This window comes from Epinephelus moara, chromosome 22 (assembly GCF_006386435.1).
Source record: "Epinephelus moara isolate mb chromosome 22, YSFRI_EMoa_1.0, whole genome shotgun sequence".
Classification (NCBI taxonomy): domain Eukaryota; kingdom Metazoa; phylum Chordata; class Actinopteri; order Perciformes; family Serranidae; genus Epinephelus; species Epinephelus moara.
The window spans coordinates 2646743-2672537 of record NC_065527.1 but is presented as its reverse complement, the minus strand read 5'-3'; the positions used below and the strand labels follow the sequence as shown (position 1 = coordinate 2672537).

The 25795-nt window shown below is 43.2% G+C and overlaps 1 protein-coding gene and 1 long non-coding RNA gene across 3 annotated transcripts in view; both read right to left on the bottom strand.

The window, feature by feature from the left end:
• LOC126384516 (uncharacterized) overlaps positions 1 to 25795 on the bottom strand; it is a 632363-nt gene that overhangs the window by 213909 nt on the left and 392659 nt on the right. The gene's annotated exons all lie outside the window — the stretch shown is intronic.
• The window catches only part of nrsn1l (neurensin 1-like), a 113881-nt gene that overhangs the window by 13326 nt on the left and 74760 nt on the right, over positions 1 to 25795 (bottom strand). The window contains exon 4 of the mRNA XM_050035583.1: positions 14697 to 14790. The gene's annotated coding sequence lies outside the window, so the exon portion shown is untranslated. The remainder of the gene's footprint in view (positions 1 to 14696; positions 14791 to 25795) is intronic.

The following is a 25795-nucleotide window of genomic DNA, read 5'->3' as shown; positions in this document are numbered from 1 at the left end:
CTGAATGAGCTGGAGAGTTTTTAAGGACTTACTAGAGCTACCTGATAATAGCGAGTTACAGTAATCCAGCCTAGAGGTAACAAAAGCGTGGACCAATTTTTCTGCATCTTTTCGGGTCAGGATAGGCCTAATTTTCGCAATATTACGCAGATGAAAAAATGCAGTCCGTGAGGTTTGTTTTAAATGAGAATTAAAAAACAAATCTTGATCAAATGTTACTCCGAGGTTTCTTACACTACCGTAAGAAACCTCGGAGTAACATTTGATCAAGATTTGTCAGAGGCCAGAGCAATGATATATTCTTTACAATGCCAATAAGGATATATTGATCATATCTAATATATGAGTGTTAACTAAAGGTAAGACCTCCTTAAGTAGCCTAGTTGGGATGGGGTCTAAGAGACACGTTGATGATTTAGATGAACAAACCACAAAGTTGCACCAGTGGATTCTTTTTTAGAACGTACTTCTTTACTGTTGACTTCTAAACAAAGGTCATTTTGGGGTAAGGGTTTCCCCCCCTAATTGCACATACACATTCAGAGCAGATGGTTGTAATATATCTGATGATTATATGTGAAAGAACATCCTAGAAAACTAATGTTTAGACATACATTATATAAAAAATATGTTCAGAAGCAGAAATGTGCGCTTCTTTGTGGATGCTGTGACATAATGGCCCCACATTTTGAGTCCTGACCTTGATCCACTAAGTATATAATGGTATACTTTTAATATGATATTTAGACGTCCCAAGAGATCACTAAAAACCTAAAAAGATAACTATTGCTATTTTCCTTGGGTCAAACCACAGATTGACTGGACGATCCTGGAAACATCCACACCAGCAAATCAGTAACCAGATAATTTATATATTAAAAATACAAGTTGGTCCAGATTGAGTCACTTTATTCCTCAGTTCACCATTTTTGTCCATCACACAATATAACACTCACAGCAACACTTTAAAATACTATAGGAAAATAAGATGTATGTCAATATACCACAGGAGATTAAAGCCCCTCAGCTCATCAGTGGGTACCAAGGAGTCACCTCCTGCCTAAAGGAGTATTTAGCAGCATCATATAAAAGCCAGATTAAAGCTGCCTATATATTTATAACCCTTCTTATAGTGTCTGTCTCTGTTGTCAGTTATTCAGCTGGGATGAGCCGTCTGAAACTTTCCCCCCCTGGCACATTCTGCACCTGTCTAGATATTATCCCTTTGAAGTTTGTTTAGTCTAAAGGGGTTTTGGTGTTTGGCCACAGGTGCTTTTAAATTGGTTCAAACTTTTCTTCAGTGACCTCATCTTGAACCCTTGTGTTCTGCAAACTCCCTCTAAGTAACAAGCCACACCACTCTTCCCCAAACTGCCCACCTGTTAACCTGTTTCAACATGACAATGACCCCGTGTGGATGGCCACAAAGAAACTGGTGTCTGGGTTTGGTGGAAAAAATTTGACACTGACTTCAACACCCTCTGACACCTTTGGATAAGTTGCGATCCACGCAGCCAAACATTAGTGGCTGACCTCACTGTCGTTTGACGGGAGCAAATCACTGCAGCCACACCCCAATTTTTTTTTTTTTTTGTTTGGAAAGCCTTTAAAGAAAAGTGATGACTGTTAAAGACCACTCCACCGATTTTACAAACAAAATGGATGAGCAATAATTTTTTAAAGTTAAACAAAGACAAAAATGAAATCCTGCCTGTCTGCCCTAAAACAAAAAGAGAAATGCTGCTTAATAATCTGGAGAATTTAACTCCATGGATTAAATCTGAGCTGACAAGTCTTGGCGTGATCTTTGATTCAGACATTAAACACACATTAAACATGGCTTAATAGAGACAGTTTCAAACACAAATCAGCTTCGCTATANTTTATTGTTTCTTATCTGTGAAATTAAAGTAAATCAAAGCTTTGTTTCCACTGAGGGAAATGGTTTCAGCTTACAGAGACAGACAGGAGGTCTGCGTCACTGTGATGTGTAGGTACATTTCTGGGGAGGTGCATGTCAGGCTACAGTGTCGAGTACGGCGTAGGCTCTACATCGACGCAGAGCCTACGCCGTAGGTACGGTGTTGATTCATCGCAGAAGTATAAATCCTGCTTAAGTCAACATCTCTGAATCATCATTAGCAACCCTTATGTGGGGCCCCACAGGGTTCAGTCTTGGGACTCATTTAGTTTGATACATTTTTTGTTTCCTTCAACAAACACTCTTCCTACCTTAACTTTTTCTATTGTTGTATTGGAATGTGTATGTTTTATCAATTAGGATGGCTCCTTTTATTCCACATCCTTAGTGTTGAGTATTATGAAGTGAGCACAACATCCTCTGGGACTATTACAGAAATACTATAATGGTTTCTCATTTTGAAGCTAAGTTTTTGTCTAAAAGTATAATGAAGGCCACATCAATCAGACTGAGAATTCATTTATAAACTTCTCAATGTCTAAATTCAGCACAGGAGAAAATAAATGCAGAGGCGTTTTATCTCCGTGCAGTAGACCTTCATTTTCACGGTTGAGTCCTTTCAACTCTTCACCAACAACGAGGTAAATATTGTAAGGTAAGGTAAGTTTTTGTACAACTCCGGAGTCTCTAAACTGTCCATCAAATGCCAATCTGACAGGATAGTCTCCTTAAATTGAGTGCTGCATTCAGCAGCTGTCAGTGGCTGATAATGCCTCCGGGAACGCAAACTAAAGAAGCGTTTCTGCCTCTGTAAGCGGTACCTCTCATTAAAGGCAGGCTCGCTTCAAGGCACGGTCCGTCTCTGAAATAATGTTAAAAGAAACAACCTCACACACACACACACACACACACACACACAGTCAGATATGCACCAATATGTGTTCTGTAAATATTTCAGTGTTTCCTGAAGATGCATTATTTATGCAGACTGTCACAACAGATCCCAAATGAAAAGAAAACAAATACTGTCATTTTCACATATTTATCCGATCTGTGTTTGAAAGAACATTTGCTACCAGGCAGAATAAGTGTGTGTGTGAGTGCCTGTGTGTGTGCACGGGGGTGGTGGTTCATCATCCCTGCATATTTGTTATTTGGACACAGTATGGTGAGCCATAAAAGGCAGGATAAGACTGTTTCCAAGGTGCCCTTCTGAAAGAAAGACATGGAAAACTGGTCTTGTTTGTCATTCACCTACACACACACACACACACACACACACACACACACACACACACACACACAGGTTTTTGTATGACCAAGCTGTGCTCTATCACAGAGCGAACAGAATTTCCATGGTTACGAGTCCAGCAAGGTCAGACACAGGAAGTGAGAGCTAGGTGTTGATTGGCTGTTAGATAATTACACTTCCCTTTAAGATGATGTGCAAACAGGATTTTTTTTTTTCATCTACTCTATTTAGAAGCTGTTGTAAAGCATTATCAGTCATTTCAGCTGCACGCCTTGCTGCCCTTATTACTTCCTTTATTCACCAGCTCGGGAGGGTTATCCTTTAGTGTGATAAATTATGCATTGTGCTTGTCTGGTATCTTAAAAATAACCTGTGCATCAGCCCACACCAGCCCATAAAGCCACTGTCAATATGGTGGAACATCCGAGCCATCATGTTAATTAGCAGCGAAAAGCCTTTCATTTATTGGCTCGTCAGAAAGAACGAGTGAAGCATTTTCCAAAGCCACAATATTTAGGTTTGATGACTGAGGAGACAGTTTCAGTCTTTTTATTTTCTCCATCTGTCTAATCCTTGTCAGGGTGGTGGGATGGTGGCCGCTATCCCAGCATGCACTGGAAGACACTTCATGACAAGTTGGCAGTTCAGTGGAGTGCTAATAGAGATTTAGAGACATCTACACTGATGGACAAAGTTTTCAGTCCACCTCCTGTTCCTTGTTACCCTTCTGCCTTTCTTTTTACTTTGTTTGGGAAAAACACTTTTACATTTGAAACGTAAAACTGTTATTTTTGCCAAGTTACGTGAGAAGATCGATATACTCTCATGTCTGTACAGTAGAGAAGTCACTGGCCTTTGCACGCTGAGTCTGGGTTTTTTTTGGATGCGTTATATTACTCCGTCATTATACACAGAAACCTTTCACACTGATTCGGATGAGTTTTGTTCTTTTGTTCGTTGTGAAAATTCACAATATGTGACATAATGAAAAGACACATTTCCTCCTTTGCCTCTCTCCACTGGAGTTACCTGTCTGACAGTCACCTCTCCCTCCCTGTCTTTCATTTGGCCGTGGCTACATGAAGGGGCGGAGCTGTCCTCCACGTTCTGTGTGCGGTCCACACCCTCCTCTTCTTCATCATCATCCACCTGAATATTACTGACCTGTTAAATTAGCTGTCTGAGTTAAGACATGATTCTGTGCACCCTGTTCCTCAAACGTCTCTAAAGGCTCTGACGGATGTAAAAAGCGCAGAAAATGGAAAGTTTTGGACTTGTGATCGACACAACTTGAAGTCATATTTATTTTTAGACGTGTGACAATTTCAGACAAAAGAAAAAGGGACTCAGTGTGCAAAAGCCTTAAGACTGGAAACAGGTAAACAGCTGGCCTGGCTGTGTCGGAGCATGACAAGTTTGATGCTTAGTTGTTGACACACAGCTGAAATGATCATCAGCACTAAAGGCAGGGAGACCATTTTGATATTTAGATGAAAGCAGACTAAATGCTAATGAATAAAAGGGCCTATCTCACTGGAGAACCTCCAGGAGTCTTTAGGGAACGTCACTGCAAAACTCTCCTTGGTGTCCATTTTGACACATTTGTGCACCACTCCATAATGTCACCTCTCCCAGATAACTTATAACGAAGGACACTTTATAGATGTGGAGTCCTAGGCTGGTTTAAAATAATTCTTTATTCGTGTAATTATGGCTTTTATAAAGAGAGTGAAGTTCATCATCTCATAGTAAACAGCTCAGTGTTAAGTCTCATTTATGTTGTGTTTTTAAAAAATAGCTGTTGTGCTGGCAGACAGTCGCTGGGCCTTGATGTCTGGCAGTCTGATTTCATCATGCAGAGGTGAGCATGACTTCATCTAAAGTGGGCTGGATCAATGGTAGACGCTGGTCACTCTGTTGCCAGGCTGCACTCTAAGCTAAGCTAAGCTAAGCTAAGCTAAGCTAAGCTAGGTGGTTGCTGGTTAGAGCAACATATTTATCACTGATCTTCCATCTAACTCCTGGCAAGAAAACAAAAATGTCAAACTGCTTCTTTAAATTCACTCAGTGCCTCCGTCTCCTTCTCTCTCCCATCTCAAACACATGTTTAATAAGCTTACATTTCCACAGCGTGTTAAAAGCCTACCTATTTTCCTTTTCTCCTCTGTATCTTAAATCCAGGCATACCTTATGGATTCACAAAAGACATATTAAAACTCAAAATCATTCTGTCGTTCTATCTCAAATGCTGCCTCTGACTTATCTTTTAATTGCACTAAAGGCTTGCTAACTCAAATCCCCTTTCTTTTCTCCCTTGTGTCATATCTCTCTTAAATTCAAGCATACAGTCAGGATACATCAACCTATCTCAAATACAGGCACACCTTCATAATTGTATAATTAAAAGCTGGTTAAACTCACTCTGCTGCGCTCTATCTCTTTGTTAAAAGCAGGTATTGAAGGCGGACAGTTATGGATGCACCAGAGCTGCATCAAAGCCTCATATTATTTTGTTATCTTCAGTGTAACTGTGCTTTTAGTAAGCACACATTTTAATTGCACAATAAAGCCTGTGTAAAGCACAAATTTCCTCTCCCTCTGTATATTATATGAGGCGGAGCGGCTGCAGCGCTGCAGGCGGGGTGATGGCAGTGCACAGTTCAGAAGGTCACTGGATGTGTCTGTGGGTGCGGGGCCGGGGAATGGCTCCGTTACATCACGCAGGGCGTCAGATAATGGCACATTAACATGAATAATGCACCCCATGTTGACAAGCGGAGGGGAACACACAGAGTCTAAATATTCTATAAGGAGAGGAATTCATAGAATAGAATAGCACTTTGGGAACTAATGGGCCGTCAGGTGTCACATCCTATGATGAAGAGGCAGAGGAGTGTGTGCATGTGTGTGGGTGTTTGTGTGGATGTGTGGATGTGCGCCTGCATGACCGTACCGCTCGTTATTGTTCAATATGGGTTATAAAACCTTTTCTCAAAAAGCCTTTTTAAATGCATCCTCATTTTGGGCTCTGTGCTTCTCACTTGTGCTTGTCAGGAGGGAAAAATCTGTTTTTGAAAATACTGAAAGTAGTGCATGTGTGGTATACGCTGTAATTAGATTTCCAGACAGTGGAAGTCTGGAGGAGACATAAGGCAAAAATAAAGCTGTCACAATATGTCCATACTTTTGCGAGACGTAGACAGTTACTTCTATTGAAAAATGTTTTGACTGGAGCTCTGATTGATTTGTTTTCTGTGGTCGGCGGTGGAATATCTATAATAGAGTTTTTACTGAGGTACTCCATTACAAGTTAAAGTCTCTGACATTCAGAGCTGCTGCAGTAAAAATCAGCAAAATAAATCAAAAGTTATCATTTAGGTAGAATTACTAGCTATAATTTATTAGAATGTTAAAATTATTACTGACTTTCCAGTGTATGTTCGCTGTATTTCCAGCGGCTTTTTAGCACCCTGTTGCTGTGCTTCCAGCGGCTTTTTTAGCGACCCGTCCCAGTATTTCCAGTGGCTATTTTAGTGACCAGTCGCTGTGTTTCCAGCAGCTATTTAGCGACCCGTCACCGTGTTTCCAGCAGATTTTTAAGCGACTGGTTGCTGTATTTCCAGCGGCTATTTTCGTGACCAGTCACTGTGTTTCCAGTGGATTTTCAGCAACCCAGCGCTGTATTTCCAGCAGCTTTTTTAGCTACCCGTTCCAGTATTTCCAGCAGCTATTTTACTGACCCGTCCCTGCTTTTCCAGCAGATTTTGTGCTTTTTATGCCTTATCTAACCACACCATCACCCCAGGGTTGTTATGAAGGTTTCAGTGTATCCACTACAAAATAATATACAAATGCAGCGTATCCATGATCTGTAGAAATGCACAATGCCACCATTTTGTATGGAGACTGGCTTGTCCTGAATTAAAAGCAGGCCTGGGCCCTCATTTCACCCTCCATGTCTTTACATCATTTGTGACACCTTTTACACATCACACTGATTTCAGTCATCATCAAAGTGATCTGAAAGTAGGATAAAATCATCATTAACAATTCCAGCCATGTTTCAGCTGCAGGGGAAAATGTTTTACATATCCTGTTAGATTCTGCATGTTCCAGGATGAAACCCTGAAGCGTGGCTCCTCCTCATCTTTCGCCCCAAGAGGATACATTTCATCATTCATCCACTGATTATCATTTTAATACACTATATTAACGTTTTCAGATGTGAGGCCATCCTGGGAACAAATCCACTTACATAATCCTGCTCAGGATGGAGCTCTATCTGTCTATCTATCTATATGATTCGATGTACAGTATTACCCAGCTCACGTCTCATCTCTGGCATCCCAGACAGACTGACCCACTTCTCTTCCCTTACCCGGAACAGACTGTGCCTGGAGGGGAGGCTGGCCACGACATAAGGCCGCTGCAGAGCTGACTGGTTCAGGGGTCCATCTCAATGGGCTCCTTTAACTCCCCGTCTTCCCTCAAGTCATTACAGCGGCAGATAGCAGACAGAGGGAATGGATGGGTTTCATTCCAGCGCGGCGCTTCTACTTGTCTGATCATTCAAGGTCATATCGAGCAGATCAATAAGACTACACTGATGTATGGGGAAGTGGATAACGTGTGTGTGTGTGTGTGTGTCTGGAGGAGGGGGGGTTTACAGACACACACCTGCACAGGGTCAGACACAGTGTGTTATCTCAGTTCCCACATCTGACACTAGATGTCAGTGGAGCGTAGCTCAGGGCTTTTTGTTCACTGGAGTTTATCAGTGCAGGATCCTTTGTTTCTTTAGTCTTCACACAGCAGAATAACAGCATACATATTTGAAGCCATATAACGTGTTTATCTATTAAAGACCTTACATGCAGCAGCTTCACTCAGAGCTTGATGAGGTAATGAAGAAAAAAGAACGTGCCAGTGGGATGCGTTCACACTTTGCTTGATGTGTCAAATTCTCAAGTTTATTTTTCCTCCTACACATACATACATAAAACTTACTTAATCACTTCGTCTGAGGTCATTCACGGAGCAGCATTGTTTTCCGGCACAACTACATAAATATTTAAAAGCCATATCACGTCTTTAAGCATTAAATACCCTCCATACGGCAGCTTCAAAGATACCTTGAATGCACCAGTGGTTTCCATGAGGCTAAGTGTGTCATCAATATGAAACTTTCATTTAAGATGGTGTCTGCTGTCACGCTGCGACACATCAAAGTCTCACAATATGGATCCACCAGTTTCAGTGTAATCACATTACAGCTGTGGAACATCACCATGTTGGGGTAAGGAATCATTATCATATCAATAACACCATTTGTCACCGATATAATTAGATAGCTGACTGTATGTCATTCCAAACTGGCACATATAAATTCTATCCCCAACCCCCCCACCACCACCTCCACCATTTCGCTCCCCAAGAAGTCATTAATGTATCCTAGTGTAATATTATCACATGGCTACATCCCTCTTCTCTATCTAATCTAATTCATCAGTCTAATAGGTCATAATTAATTGCTCCATTATTAATCGAGTGATGTCATACCTACATGCCTGGGGGTGAAATGAACTGTCTGTCACCAGGAACACTGCCTTTGAGCGCGTGTGGCCGGTGTGTGTGCGCTGGATGTGGCGATCAGAGTTTGAGCTTTTGGCTGGTGCGTGGCGCTCAGCGGTGTCAAAAGCTCATCAGACTCAGCCGTCTGAAGATCAAATTTATCACTGTTCGGTGTGACCATGTGATTACTGCTGATTACCTCGGGTCAAAAGGTTCAAACATCATTGAGGAGGATATTACACCGCAGTGGGACATGAATATTTAACTGTCTCATTCTGGTGATGCTCTTCTCTTTGGCTAACTCGAGCCAGAGGAGATGATGATTAGCCTCGCAGACAGAGCTAACGACCTAGGATGGATTAGAGTGGATGGCCATTGAATATGGCGATGACATGGAGTGGACGGTCTCATCCATGTAAAGAAGTCAGCTGGAGGAGCGGCTGGCTTCCTTTAAAGCCATAATCCTGAAGGTTTTCATGAAACCAAATTCCATTTTCAATACAATTTATGGCCTTTCTGCGTTTCGCTATGGAGGACTGAGTCCTAAGTGCATTTCTGCACTTCTGCTGCCCTCATCTTCACGTCTTGAATGGGTTTTTGGTTAGATGCCAAAAACAGGCCTGTGGTAACACAAGGTCAAGATATTTTAATGTTTTGTTCTACGTCAAAAAATACGTCAGTAAATACTCCTCTCATTAATTTTGTAGCTTTTACATGTCTTAAAAAAGGTGGTTGCTTTCAAGTTGCTAAAAGAGACTTCCTCAGTAACTACTCTAATTTTGTGTACCTTAGTTCCTCAGTAACTACTCATTAGTTCCTCATTCGTTCCTCATTACCACTGCAATAATTCCAATGGAAAAATGTTACTGGCTTTTTGTCAGTGGAAACAGGGCAAAACTAACTTTTGTGTCGGATTACAAAAAAACCTCAAAACTCCAAGCATAATCGCTGCATCCCTCTATACACATTCATTGTATTTACATTAAGTAATTAACTCTCTACACAGTAGTTTTCATTTTTAGTGGCAGGGTCCGCCACTCCTGTGTTGGATTCCAATTGCCTGTAATTCAGAGTTACTTTTAGCAGTCTCCGTGTTTGCTGTGTTAGCCTCCCCCAGAATTCTGGGGCCTGAGGTATAACACAGTGCCTAAAATGCAGTGATAATTTTGGTGACGAAAACTATGAGAAATTTTTTTGTCGACAATCTTTTTTCCATGATGAAAATGAGACCATGACGAATTAAAAATAGATCTTGATAACATTAAAAAGATGAAATCCATGTTTCATTGGTGACGAGACGTAACGGAAATGTTCATGGCGGACTGTTGGACGTTGAAAGCCGAGAACTGCTGTTCAGCTCTGGTAAACTCCAGTAAATAGTCTGCACCAGGATGTTTGGGTTGGTGCGAGTTGTGAGCTGTAATTCAGCAGTAAATAATCAGCCGTGTGTGTCTGACTGTGGATGGTGGAGCTGCTGAATGGATTTGTGGAGTTTGTTAGTTGCAGTTAGCAGCTAGCTCCGCTCACAGACTTCACAGCTTCACCCCGCAGGACTCCACTCAGTCCGGACTGGAGAAGGTTTGTGGGTTGATGGTGTTTGACAGGCAGGTAGGAGGCTCAGTTATCTGTGAGTGTAGCTGTGCTGTAAGTAAACAGTCTGAACTCAGATCAGTTTTCTCTGACAGAGAGCTGATGGGATCACATTTCACTGGAGTTGTATCTTGACAACCTGGTCTCAGTTCGAAGTTGTTGAATACCGGCGCTTGGTCAGACAGTACAACTTTAAATCGATTTTCTCTAATGTCATGTAAACGTACTGAGTGACTTCTGGTGTCAGATACCGTTGATAAAAGCCGTCCTTTCACATCGGCATGATACATGGCCGGTCGCCCGTATTCTGTAACAGTGCCTGGCAGTGTCAGGGGGAAATGCTGCCAGACAACAAAGTAGGTTAAGAGGGTGAAAGTGCGATTAGGGTGGACTAGTCCAACAACAGACGACTTTCACCCAGGAGGCCAGTGTTTGCTTCCTGCATGAATGCCAAACCCTGTTCTTTTGGAATAATCTTGGACACTCTGCCACCCATTTGGCCGTTTAGGTGCCTTTTTTCTGATCTTGTTTTAATTGACTGTACATGCTTTAAATGTTCATCTACACCTTGGCATGTTTACTCTCAGCTCATTAACTGTTATTGTTGTTTGTTGTTTTGAATTCTTCCATTTCTGTTTCAATTGATATGCATGATTGTTCTTGTTTGATATTGATTGTTTTAACGTCTTTGTTCATGCTCGGCATCACTGTAAATTAGGGTCTCCCTCAATTGATTTCCCGAGTCTAAAATAAATGTTTGAATGAATGAATAGTTTAACGATACCCGGTGGCGTCAGGGGGAAACACGGCGGGATAAGGACGAGAGTTAAGGTGGCTAATTGCGAGTGGGGCGGGCGGGAGCGGTGGTGGATGGGTCCAATGAACACCGAGAGCAGTGTTCGCATAACATTCTAAGGCCAACCACGTGTGTTTGTTGTTGAAGGGGAAAAAAAAGTCAATCTGCAGTGTTGTACTGACGTAGAGCTTTTATTTTGAAAGAGACTGTATGCAAACTGTACATTTCCTGTGAAAACAGAAGTGTATTTTGAAAACAGACAATGCATGTAACAGGCTGAAGTTGACACGGCGTCCCAGAACGTCAACAACCAACACACCCAGGGTACCTTGGACGCCATATGTGGACGTGGAAAGTCCATGACCAAACGTGGACATGTGACGAGGTCACAGTGAGGATGAGATGGCGTATAAATATAAATCTATCCAAGACATGCGATGATGATGTCATGCACCTGCTAAATGAGGGCACTGGCACCTTTTTTGGTCCAGTTCAGGCACTGGTATTACACCAAACACCAGCGTTGCCATATCACCAGAAATTTAAATTGTAATGATGATAACTTCAGTGTTTGTATCCCAAAAATGTCTCAATGGGAAAAAAATAGAAGAGTGAATATCACCAATTTTATTTGCTTTCTCCATTTCCCCAAAAATGTTTCAAATGTGCAAATGAGCCCTTCTTTCCTTAAATGATTATTCAACAGCAGCACTGTTGAGTTTATAGCTAATTATAAAATTTCAAAGTATATTACTGCAACTTCTGGCAGAGCGCTTTGCTTTGCTTTGCTTTGCTTTGCTGTGGGACTGCAGAGACACACCAACAGGCCAAAACAAACACACAGAGCTGCATCATGAAAACACACAGTTGGGAGAAGTTAAGACTGATGTTTGGCGTGCAGAGCTGCCTCACAGAGACGTATAGGAACATATTCATGCACACACAAACAGAAATGCATATTTTAACCACCTTGCCAACGCTGGCACTGTATCATTGTCAACCATCTGCCCCTTTGTTTCAAGCATCATTGTAACCTTTCCCAGAGTGTGTGTGTGTGTGTCCGTGTGTTTCTGCGAGTCGGTGTGTGTTATCACTGGCGTACACACATGCTTGTATATCCAGTGTGTGTTCTGGCTGCCAAACGTCCATTTGGTCGGGGAGGATTGCCAAGGTGAGGTGGAGGTCAATTCTACACAGCTGAATCATTGAACAGCACCGAGCCGAGCGGCTGCCAAGGCTGGCAAAGCAGCGCGTAACACAATGTCATCATCTGGGTACAAAAAATCTCAGCGAGGATTCGGCTTCTAAATGTTAGGGATGAGTAAAGATTCACAGCACATGACGCCTCGAGTTCCTTTTACATAAATTCGGCTTATTTACTTTCCAGACAGTTTGGTTCTCAGGCTGACTCTGATGTGAAATAAAAAAGATATTTCCTCGTCTCTGTTCACACAGAGTCGGTGGTCAAGGCTGGTTTTGTGTTTTTTTTTATTTTCCTGTGTGGGGCCAAAGATGCTCAGTCCCCACTGAGTGTTCCTGCTTTCATCCTTGGATCTGATCAATAATGGATGGAACTCCCACAGCCTCGCAGGCAGGGACTGCTTGGAAAAAACTTGGAAAAACCAGCCGCAATTCTGCCAGCCCCGGAGCGTCGCGCTGGAGACGGGGCAGCGCTTGGCCGCCAATTAGCACCAACATTTTACAGTCGCTTGCTGGGTGTGACTGTTTGGAGGCATGCTCAAAGACACACACACACACACGAACACACGAACACTGACAGACACCTCTGGAGAGCCGCTGACCTACTCCCCTAACCACTTTATTGATCTGTGGGCCAAAGATGTGAAAGCCTATTGAGGTCATCATTAATGATTCATCATATCCAGAAAATGTCAAATGTGGCTTGGGAGCGTAAACAGGAATGCGTCAGATGTTATGGAGTCATAAACATGTGAGAGCTTTGAAGAAATCCTCCATGCGTCCATATAAATCATACATGTAAGAAGAGAGGATACCGAATATAGAGACGGCTATCAGCTCGCTGTGATGCAAGCATTTCATCACCATTTGTTCTGATGCTGTCACTCACTTTTATCAGGACCCACAGAGCGCTATATGTTATTCTGAATAATCTTCCACTTGGCCCCGTCTCTGTTGTCTGCGCTGGCCTCCAGCGTGGTGCAGAGGACGGGAATCAATGGGACCAATATAAGAACAGTACAGTGCTTGCGTGTAAAAGCATGCGGCCTTTGCTTATTTGATGCTTTTAGTCCACGCAGTTGTCCTTTGATAAATATTCTAGCACACAGACACACACACAGACATGTATATATACAATGCATTAGCTATTCCACAGAGACCCACACACATGCGAGCTATCCCACAGGGACAGATCGAATGAAGCAGCCGTGCACTCTGAGACATGCAATCGCTGTGGATTTTCAACCCTTTTAAATATATATATCTGCAGCCATATATTCAGCAAATACACTAAAATACCAAATAAACTCAGATGCGTGTCCTCCATGGCCCCGCAGTGCGAAGGCTCCCCTGCAGTTCTTGGAATTACGTGATAAACCTCACAGTTGTTTTCCTACTGGACCGCTCGTGGAGGTTCTGTAATTTGGGGCCTTGCAGACAGGGGCTCCGGGGCCCCGCACAGAGGTCCATTCAAAAATTGAAAAGTTAGGATTTATGGGCCGGGCCGAGCACAGGCTGGCCTTTTGTGGGGGCCCCAGACAACACCCGAGCTGCGGACATAAATTTGACTTTATGAGGGGAACTCGCTCGGCTTTAAAAAACCTGAATGTCCACATGAGGCAGAGCTGATTATAACCGTCTCATTTTTACTCACTGTTCTCATCCCTTTCACACCCAGCATCTCTTTGTTTACATCTAAACCATAATCCTTTCATTTATCAGTTGTGACATATTGTGTTGTTTTCCCAGCACATAGACAACAGATGAGATTTAAGACACATTAAAGTGCAGCTCTGAGACACTGAGCATCATTTACAGCAGCAGACAAAGCAGATGGATGATGTTTAGATAAGAACAAACCCAATAATACCACAAAGAAACATTCAAATATTGTGTATGTAGATAGAGTTTACTATATGTGGACTCGTTTGGATCTAAAGACGCCAAATGGAGCGTAACAGAGCCGACAAACAAAAAAAGACCCCATGCAGACGTGTTATAAGACGTATTCAATAACATATTGTGTCTGATATGTTTTTCTTCTACAAACGAGTTTAATCATTTCACTAAAAATATTTCTCCCTAACTGGAACATCCATGTAAAAAAGTGCACAAGCACAAGGCGGGCGTGCAGTGGTGGAATGTAACTAAACACATTTACTTGAGTATTTTCTTCTCAAGCCACTTTCTACTTTTTTTTTTACTTCATTTCAGAGGGAAATATTGTGCTCTTCACTTCTATCTGTACTTTACTTGAGTTTTACTTGAGATTTCTGTCAGCTTCCACTGTTACTCCACTACATCTCAAAAATAAAATGTACACTTTTACTCTGATACATTTCCCCTAACGCCTCGTTTCCACTTACGTATGTGACTGGTGTCTGCAGATCTGTAAACACACAGATGATGCCTCTAGTGTCCAACGACAGGAAGTGCATTTCTTTACAGATGGGTAGAAACCTGATAGAAACAACAGATAGGACAAAACAGAGGTCTTAGTTATTGGTCCTGAAGCTCAGAGAGAGAAACTCAACACTAAAACCTGTCAACAGGTGAAAAACCTTGGAGTTATCTTTGATTCAAATCTTAGTTTTAAACCAAATATTAGAAGTTTAACCAAAACTGGATTTTATCATCTTAACAACACTGCCAGAGTGCGACCGGTTCTCTCCCGAGCCGACACAGAGACACTGATGCTTTTATCACCTGCAGAATTGATCACTGTGACACTCTACTTTCTGGTCTTCCTCAGAAAAATATTACTCAGTTACAGTTATTTCAAAACTCAAAGGCCAGACAGAGAGCACACATTACACCAGTAAAGTCTCTGCATTGGCTTCAGAATTGATCTTAAGATCCTTTTATTGGTTTATAAAGCTCTTAATGATCTCAGTCCTGCCTGTTTATCAGATTTGCTTTTATTGCATGAACCCTCAGGGCTTCTGGTCGTGGCCTTGTAATCAGAACAAAAACCCACGTTGAGGCATCGTTTCATAACTACGGTCCACGTCTGTGGGACAGGCTGCCTGAAGACCTGAGGGCCGCACAGAGTGTTGATGTTTTTAAAAGCAAACTTAAGACCTACCTTTTTAATCTGGCTTTTAATTGAACTTTATGACCTTTTTTGGTGGGCGGGGCTTAGCTGGAGACAAAACAATTCTCCACAGACATTAGCTAGCGCTAGCTAGCAAGTTCTGTTATCTTGTTTTAGACGATGGAGGAAGATGATGTGAGTGGTGCGTTCAGAAACACTCATTCTGAGTGTGGGAGCGCACTCTGACACAAACTGGAGCGTTGATAAATTGGGAGCGCTGTCTGAATGTAGCGTTGGGTTATCCAGAGCAGCGCACTCTCAGAGTGGCAGAGCGCACTCTGGACACTCTGTCTGTGGAGACGGAGCAGCAGAGCGCCGAGCGGAGTGAATGTGTGATTAACTTAACCGTTGGTTCATTCATGTAGAAATATAACGCTCCGTTTCTTCCACCAACAGGGCTCTCATTTTAGTGTAGAGCGTCAGACTGAATTTACCAACGCACCATGTCAGGTCACTCACTCTCCGGGACCGCCAGTGTTACTTGAATAAGTAAACACTGACCAACGGGACCAGACTGGCCGACCCGTATGCTCTCACTCAGTGGATGGATGATGTCACAGGAAGCCAATCTTACAAAGGAGGACCACACTTGTTTGTTTTGCTATGGAAGCTAACGTTAGCTAATGTGCTAAAAAGTTAGCGTTCCAGAGAAATCCAATATTCCTCTTAATCCCTCCCCAGTTTCTGATGAGGTGGACATGATAACCCTTAATACACATAACCTTATTCATCCCTACAACAGGAAATACTTTTTCCCTAACCTGATATGAAGTGTGCGCTGCACATGTGAGCATTTTTGATGATGGCCTCCGTCCAGTCCTTTGGTCTTATCACATTTAACCATAGTTGTCTTTGTTTTTGTTGACGGGCAGTGGCGGCTGGTTTTGAGCCATGACTCCTTCTATTCTCGCTCCCAATAACACAACAAGACAAACACATTTTAACACTCTTGTGTAGCCTACAGCCCTGTGGGGGAGAGGCAGCTAACAAACTGACGTCATCGTGACGTCGGCCCTGAAAGAGTCTGTTTTGAGTTTCTATCCTTCCTCTGATGTTTCCCTTCTTATGATAGTGTTTCCTTGGTTCCCATTCTTTATGAGTGCTGTTATAATTTTAGCCTTTACCATTACATGCTTGGCTTTATGTGTGTGTGTGTGTGTGTGTGTGTGTGTGTTTGAGAGGAGGTACTGATTTTATTATGTGAAGCAGTCTGTGTTGCATTCTGTTTGTATGAAAAGTGCTATTAAATAATAATAAACTAAAGTTTGATTGACTGATTGGTTTAGACATGAGATGGAGGTTGCAGGTTTCCCAGTCACACTTGTTAAAGTTCCACACTGGGCCACGACGACTTCCAAACTGTGAGAGTGAGATTTAAGGTGAGAAACTTTCCTCCTTCAGCAGATGAATGTGAAAACAGTCTGCTCATACATCGCGCTGCACAGTGAAGCTCAGACATCAAGTGAAGGACCAATGAGCAAAACACATTTCTGAGTGGAACGAAGCTTAAAAAATGAACACAGCACGCAGTAAGAGTGTCGTATAGGGGCCATAGGATGTGACATGCGGTGCAAAGAGACAGTGCGAGTCATTCAGCAGACATTAGCAGACCCATCCCTATAATTTCATCCCTTTCTCTCCTCGCCGCTCCACAGTGTGAGCTCTTATTAGAGTGGCCCATATCTCTAACTGAACAATGACTTCATGTCTCTGCAGTTAATTATCTGTCTGATCCATACCATAGAGAAGAATGAATGAACTCCAGCACTGTGTTCCATACATAGGCCACACTAATGTTCTTTCCATATAGGCAGGCACCGGCAGAGTCACGAGACAGAGCTATTAGACCAATGTAATGAGTTTACGTATGAGTAATGGCCGCGCACTTACTCGCACAGAGAGCTCTCCGCACGTTGTTTCTAAATCAGTTCCTCTCCTGATGCGAGTGCGGCAAATCTTGCGACTAATTTTTGCAGGTTGGAGAATGATTCTCAGCAAATAACTTCTGCATACAGATGAGTGTGTTATGGCGTGTTCGCAGGTGTAATCAACGCACACTATACAATAGCAGTCATGAACACCACTACTGTACGGTATATAAACTCAAAGAGGCTCTCAGTCTCGGTCAGATCCCCTGTGTCTGATCTAATACTTGTACACTATATTGGCCTGAAACGCTGTAATGGCCCCAGCTGTGATGCGGTGTATGTGCCGGTCCTGCATCAGTGCTTTTAAACACCTCGGCCATCATTCTGCAGCACTGGTGTTTATTTAAATGGATTTGGCCTGCTAAGGCCGTAAAGAGAGCGGGCATAAAACACTGAGGGCCAGTGAATTACCGACAATAAAGCTGCGAGTCGAGCCTGTTGACGGAGCTAAGCTGAGGTGGGCCAAACTAGGCCATGCAGGACTACCAAATCCCAAAGCTTGCCTCGAACAACAGCCTGAATTCTTGCTAATTGTCTCTCCTTGTCATCCCTGTTTACTCAAGCCTCACCACTCTCCCCGCCATAATGGATTCAGGGGCCTGACAAGCCATGTTTGATTGATTTCTCTCCCTGACCACTCAGTGGAAGGACTCCTGGCTGCGTGCCAGCTGTACAGTGGGCCGTCCCTAGTGTGTGTGTGTGTGTGTGTGTGTGTGTGTGTGTGTGCGTGTGTGTGTCTGCGCCTATCACACACGCACTCTGATGTGTGCGTGCACAGATGGAGCCACTATAGCATAACCGCCACGCTATAACTCTACAGTAGGATACTGCGGTGTACAGCGTTCTGCCCGGAGGGTGTCATTAACATTTAGAAACAGCCCCGGCATCAGTCACACTGCCTCTGCTTAGGTGTGTTTAACCTTTCTATATGGAGGGATACAGCAGCCTGAACAGAGGGGATTTGACAAAGAAATAGACCTGCTAGAATGGAGAGACGTATTAAAATGTAAAGCGAAGCCGAACAGAGGGCGCCACAGCGTATTTCCATATATATGTTTTGGGTGATTATGAAAGTCAAAGCAAAGTCGCACAGGTGTGATGGACGTCCTGAACGAGCTGCGAAAACTTCGACTTATCAAATCGAAACTTTTCTGTTCTATGGAGTGCGACTCTGCTCTTTCAGGTTTTTATGTGTGTCAGGGCTGAGCAGTTCCCATGATGGATGAGCAGGGCTGTCATCTCCGGATCGCCTCAGTTAAGATGATAGATCCGAGCCCACAGAGAGGTCGATCAAAGTTCACAGCTCTGGAGTTAAACTTGCCCGGCGCTCTCCCCTCGAGTCGCTCATTCTGCTGATGATGATTCCACTGATGTTTACTCAAGTCTTACCGAAGGACGGGCACGCGTCCAGTTGGCGCGACGGGGCAGAGCTGATGGTTTAAATCACTGTTTCTGTTGAACATCTGCAGGATATGGCTGCGTGTGAGCGTTTGTCAGAGAGAGGCACAGAGAGAGAAAGCGATTCTCATTATCGCTGAATAACTAAGCATGCCCCGGCCTGCCAATTATGGAGTGTGACTGTCAAAGTTGTTAACATGTCTGTGCACAGATGTTGTGGCAAATCACTTATATTGATATTGAGTAAATCTACATATTGTGTTTGTAGAATTATAAATATATATATATATGTATATATGTATAATAACATCCCTTAAAGCACATTTTCATGGATCAGCGTGTCATCTTGACACCGTTTATGCAAAACATGCAAAAGGTAGTGTACGTGTTGTTGGTAAATGCCATAAAATGACAGTGTTGTGTGACTCTGAGTGTGCATCACAATTACAGAGCACCACAAACAGCACAACATATGCTGCATATGATCTAAACCCAGTAATCTGATGGTAAATTATGAAGCACGGTTAAATAAAAGGGGAGCATTAGCCATAGCTGTCAGCTTACTCTGATTGATGGACCGCACCAGTCGTGGCAGACAGGGTGAAGTATTGAGTGTGGGGAGCTGTGAGCGTGTGTGTGAGTCTGTGTGTGTGTGTGTGTGTGTGTGTGTGTGTGTGTGTGTGTGTGTAATTGCAGGCGGACGTGTATTACAACTATTATCAGAGAGCTAAATCACTTTATGAGGTAAGCTTACATTATGATGAATGTAATGCAGCGCACACTGTTCAGTATGTCAAACAGAGCGCTGTAGAGGAAGGTGTGTATATAAAATTCTAATTAGGAGCTAATCCTTCCATGTGTCTAATGATACAAACGGATTTATATCAGAGAGCAGTGGGGAGTGATTTCTGTGTTAAGTCCTGAGTTATGAATAGATGCTCCCGCACTGCACCGAGTTTAGAACAAGCTTACAGTAAAGCCCATTAAGAAAAGACCCATAGACATTCATTTGGATTGGTTAAGAACAAGACCATTAAACGACAGATTATAGTATTTCATTTAGAGTTCTTGTTTTGAGCCTTCAGCTTTGATGTGGCTGAATCTGGAAATACACTGTAGAGTCTCAGGGTGCTTTCACACCTGCCCTGTTTGGATCAGTTCACTCATACTCCCGTTGGTTTGCCCCCTCAGTGCAGTTCCTTTGTGCAGGTGTGAACACACCAAAACAACCGGACTGAGACCTTCTTGAAGAGGTGGTCTCAGTCCGGTTCCAAAGGAACTCTGGTGCGGTTGGTTTGTGGTGAGAAGGTGTTCCGACCTGGATGTGAAGCAACTGCAGTCACATGACACATTGTTTGGGTTAAACATGAGCATGTTACAGTCCTGGAGGATTATTAATGTGCACCTCCTCCTGTACTGCCTTAATATGCACATTCAGCACATCCAATGCATCAAAACATTGTTTTCTAGTTGGAGCCGCGCCTCGTTTTCAAACTGTATGGTTTGACTAAAATGAACAATGACAGCAATATAGTCCACGATGAGCAGCGCTAAAATCAACCTGCGTAGTTGTCCCTCCATTGTGACATTAGAAAGTGTCACATTTATCTTGCAAGTGTACTCTTCTTCAACGTTTGCTTTACTTCCTGGATTTTTCCCACATGGAAATTCTGATGGAGGCCAGGAGGATCCTGATCACATGCCCAAACCATTTCAACTGATCCCTTTCGACGTGAAGACGCAGCAGTTCTACTCCGAGCTCCCTGCAGATGTCCGCGCTCCTCACCTCACCTTATGGTGGAAACTCATTTCTACCGCTTGTTTCCACAATCTCATTCTTTCAGTCACTACCCAAAGCTCATGACCATAGGTGAGGGTTGGGACGAAGACGGACCAGTATGTCAAAAGCTTTGCCTTCCAGCTCAGCTCCCTCTTCACCATGACGGTCCAATGCAGCACCTGCATCACTGCAGACGCCGCACCAAACCGCCGATCCACCTCACGCCTCTACTCTCACTCTGTGAACAAGACCCTGAGATACTTATATTTCTACTTGAGTATAGATATTCAGTCCACCACTAGATAACTTGTTGAAAACACCTCTTGGAAATCGAAAATGAACTGACAGGTTCTGGAGTCATGTGCATTTGCATCTGGTGATGTCGGGCTGAAACACGATCCCTATGAGACAGACAATTCTTAAACATCACGTGGTAAGACTGCATGTATGGCTGCCCTTACATAATCTTTACCTTTCAGTAAAAGTAGATCTTTTCCAAGAGTTCAGACCCACATGTGACAGACAACCATCAGGTTTTAAACCATCCACCAGCAGCCAAAACAAAGCTGGACCCAGTCTGGCTGGGCGTGGTGATCCAGTTCCCACACTGTGGGCGAAGAGGTGGGGAGACCTCCACTCCAAAAGCAAATCAAAGAACAAGAACAAGGACACATGCTCTTCAGCTTGGACCTAAAAGGAAGAGCAAACACCTGAATCCTGAGCCTGTCCAAATAAAACTGGAGAGGAAACACAGGAACGTTCGGGTCCGACAGGAAGAGGAACACGATGAAGAAGAAAGAGAGCTGGCAGATTGAGGTACTGGCCTCTGCAATCTGTCACTGTGAATCTAATGGCTGCTTCACTGCCATCGCCAGCACTACAAAACATGAGCTTTGTATGATGTGGTTAAAAATAAGAATCCCTTTTCTCTGCAGTGTGAACAGTCAAAATAAAGGACGTTCTCCTTCATATATGGCTCGTTTTTTTAATTGATTTTGCCGTGCTGACATTTGAGATGACTGCAACAAACTTGAAACTGTACTCGAGGCCACATGAGGATCACGATTTCCACAGCTTTAAATGGATATTTCCCGAGTGGTTTGCTTGTCTTTTATGACTTAGTTTCAACTGCACAACAACAGCTCACAGCATGTCGCATGTTTAAAAAAATAAAAGTGCATTTTATCCGCACACACTGAGAGGATGGTGAACACAGCAGTCAGAGCCCAGCTCGAGATTCTTCATGATGAGCACAAAGAACAGAAACACAATGAGATGCACACGGCAGTTTGAAGAGCCAAAGTGAGACAGGCGGCCCCGAGGGGTTTGATTACAAATGCTGCGAGCTTTTTCGCCATCACAAACAAACAAGGAGCCGTTCAAAGAGGGAGTCTAATTCAAAGTAAAACAAGACACCAACTTTCATCTGGCGGAGCCTTCATCAGAATCTGATGAGTAAAAAGGTAAACACTTTGGTTCTGAGAGCGTTAAGCGACAAAAGTTCTCTCTTCCTAAATCACTTTTTTTTCTTTGACATAACAGATAAATTGTGCTAATTGTGGACGGTGAAAAACCGGAACTTGCAACTTGATAAATCCAAATGTGACGTCTCCGAGGCTCCAGTTCTGTTTCTGCCACAAGAAACACATGAAACACGAATTTAAATCCATATGCACGACTAATACGTGCAGTCGTGCAAGGAGTGTGTGTGTGTGTGTGTGTGTGTGTGTGTGTGTCTGTGTGTGGGAGAGTGTGTGACCTTAGCACTCTGATTATTCCTGGATATGGAATAAATGGGAATAATTTCCTCTTTGATGAGCTTTTGCCAAAATCTGTCAGATGCCTGCCTTCACGCCTCTGCGAGATAGTAAGATGACATCATTTTTGGAAGCACACACACACACACACACACACACACACACACACACACACACACACACACACACACATTCTTGTACTTCTGACTTTGTGAGGACCCTCATTGACATAATGCATTCCCTAACCCTAACCATCAAAAGTGAAGGCCTAATGCCTTCTGCGTTGAATTGACGCCATACCCTACGCCGTAGCCTGACGTGCACCTCCCCAGAAATGTAACTCCATGTCACGGTGACGCAGACCTCCTGTCTGTCTCTGTAAGCTGAAACCATTTCCCTCAGTGGAAACAAANAATGTGTCCAGATAAAGAAAAGTGTTTGTCTGTGAATGCTGCGAGTTATAGTGAAGCTGATTTGTGTACTGGTGTTTGAAACTGTCTCCATTAAGCCATGTTTAATGTGTGTTTAATGTGTGTTTTAAATCAACTAAACTTTATAGCACTTCATAGTAGGGGTGTCCCCGACTAAGAATTTTCATAGTTGAATCTGATTTGACAGATTTTTCCTTTAGCCGACTAATTGTCGAATCGTGTTGTTTTCCCCCTCATTGATTAATGAGCTAATTAGCGTCAGTTTCCGCTCCAGAGAAAAGAGCTAAAACACCCAAATAAACAAATTTAATTCTTCAGTTGGCATAATAAGATAATAATAATAAAAGTAAAAGGGTTATCATTTTATCTTTATCTTTATTCCTTTCACTTCATCAAGGTATGATGCTCTAGATGAGCGCAGATGCGCTGCCCAGCCGGGGACAGCCCTCCATTCCGAACCACCCTCACTCCAAAACTGATTTTCAAGTCCATATCGAGTTTCCTGCATCAAACACTGCCACTCGCTCTCCGGCCGCACTCGCACAATTCTGAAATTCGTTGTACTACAAAAGCTTGAAATGAACGTTCAACTCATTGTTTTTTATTGAAAATATGTCACTGTCTTCATTTATTATGTGTAATTTCGCTAGCAGCAAACATAAGGAGATGCTTGTCAAGTCTTTTTACCCGTGCTGTCCGTGGTGCTGAAATCCCCACTCCCGGCCCCATTCGCACAACACGTATCCCCGTGGGGGGATACGTGTTGTCCCCTCTGGTCAGACAGACTAGTGATAATAAATAAATAAAAAATAAAAAGTCTATCGAGAAAACAATCAGCGGTGAAATTCGTTTCAAGACACTTCAGGTAAACGAATAATCCTTAAAAAAAGTTTGATTTGAGAGCACAAACCTCCTCCAAAGTGTTTGTTTATGCGCTCCGCCACCGTAAATCACCATAGGCCTCGATGCTGCTCTGATGGTCCCGCAGCGCACTCACTCACCTCAGTTTATTTGGATCGAGCAACTGGGTGATTTATTCATGCGTAGTAATGATTATGCCTACTGATTTAACGCACGCTTCATTTTCAGTTTTTTATTAACAGAAATTAGGCTGATGTTTGTATCAAAATAGGCTATATATCATGAATTACTGGAAAACAAATACATTCTATGTCAAATCAAGATGTTCAGCAGCAGTGAGCACCCCCATATAGTCAAAATGGTACGGTCTTGTTTCATGACCACATTTTGCGACGATTCAACGGTGAGACTGGCAGTCGAATCAGACTTCTCCGAATCGAATCACTGAATCATCGACTATTCGGGGTCACCCCTACTTCACAGAAACCCCACCGCCCACCAGTGTTTTGGAGGTGTAACTGCAGAGTGACACAGACACACAGCGCACAAGTATAAATGCTCACAACAGCGTAGGGTCTGCATAGAGCTGACACACAAGTATAAATGTCACCCTTACCCTCACTCTACCCTAAACCTAATTCTCACCTGTACTCTATAACCAAGTCTTAACCAAAATGTAGTCAACACTTAAGTGTCAAAAACTGCAGTTCCTCTAATGACCACTTGAGGCTGGCTCCCGAAGCCAGTTAATCCCCACAGACCTCCATGTTAAAATGCCCAACTTCAAATGAAATAAACATGTTTACAGCCTGGTACAAAAAACTGTAATTTCCTTATTCATAAGAATTTTTCTTATAACTCTGCTGTTAATGCTTAATTAGTTCAAAAGTTACGCATAATTTCATGACGGCCCCAAATATGGTCACAACTTGCTCCAAAAAAACAAAATGGCGACAGCTGAAATGCCGAACTCGAGGCTCCAACACGGGAATCCAAAAACCCAAAACCATTATTTTTACCGTGTATGGTCTTAACCTTCAAATAGGCCTTTGGAGAAGTGAGGACCGTCCAAAATGTCCTCATTCTGTTTTTAAATATTATTTTGGTCCTCACTATGAGGCATGTACAAGTACACACACACACACACACACACACACACACACACACGCTCAAGGTAAATGCGCTGAGATTTCTCAGATGCACTCAGGTCAAACGCTCTTGATATATTCACTGCCTGTCTGAGCCTCACTGTTTTGAATTACTTGTATGGTAATTTTGGAGAAACTATACATTTAAAAGAGCCCATTTCTATGGCTATGAAGAGATACGGGCGGTTTAGGTCAGAATAACTCGTGCACCCATTTTCCCCATCAAACACCCACTGAGTGAGCCATTCAAATCTATGCAGCCTCACCCGCTTCTCTATTCAGTGCTCATTTAGCGATAGAAAGATGGGAGGAGATGAAGGGAAAGCGAGGCGTTCAGACCAGCCAAACGGTGTGGGCCGGCGAAACGGCGCTCACACTACAGTGTATATCCAAACGGAGGTAGATCATTTGAAAGAAGATTTCAGCCGCAACTTAAAGCTGGATCCGAGCCCAGCAGCTAAAAGACTTGAATTTCACTCTTAATCTGTTACTCGCTCTCTTCTCTCCCTCCTACCAACACATTTTTCCTTTCCAATCTCACTCCCTCTCCCACCTCATCATCTAATCCAGCCTGAGGGTGGAGGAGTGTGTGTGAAAGATGAGCCGGTCTTAGCCTCACTCTAACCCCGCGCTCCCTGCACACACACACAGAAACGTGCGCTCACAGAAGAACAGTGTCAACATACACGCACTTACTGTACACTGGCATCCACCTACACAGAGAGCACCCTCCTGACACACACATATTGACACACACACACACACACACACACACACACAGTGCTGGCATGGCTGGCTAGGTGAGGGCATGCTTGGCCTGTGATTAGAGGGGCAGGGGTTATGATCTAGGCGCCGAGGTGCGACGCTGCATGTATTATACATTGAACAATGAATCTTTGGAGAAAATGGTAATCCAAACACAGATGAAATATTCATGGCGCATGGCTTGTGTGGTTCACCTCTTTTTGCTCTTTAACCAGATAAGATCCATGCGGGGTTAAAGCAGAGGTACATGAGCCAGAGGAGAGGAGGGGGGAGGAGGGGGAGGAGAGGAGGGGGAGGAGGGGG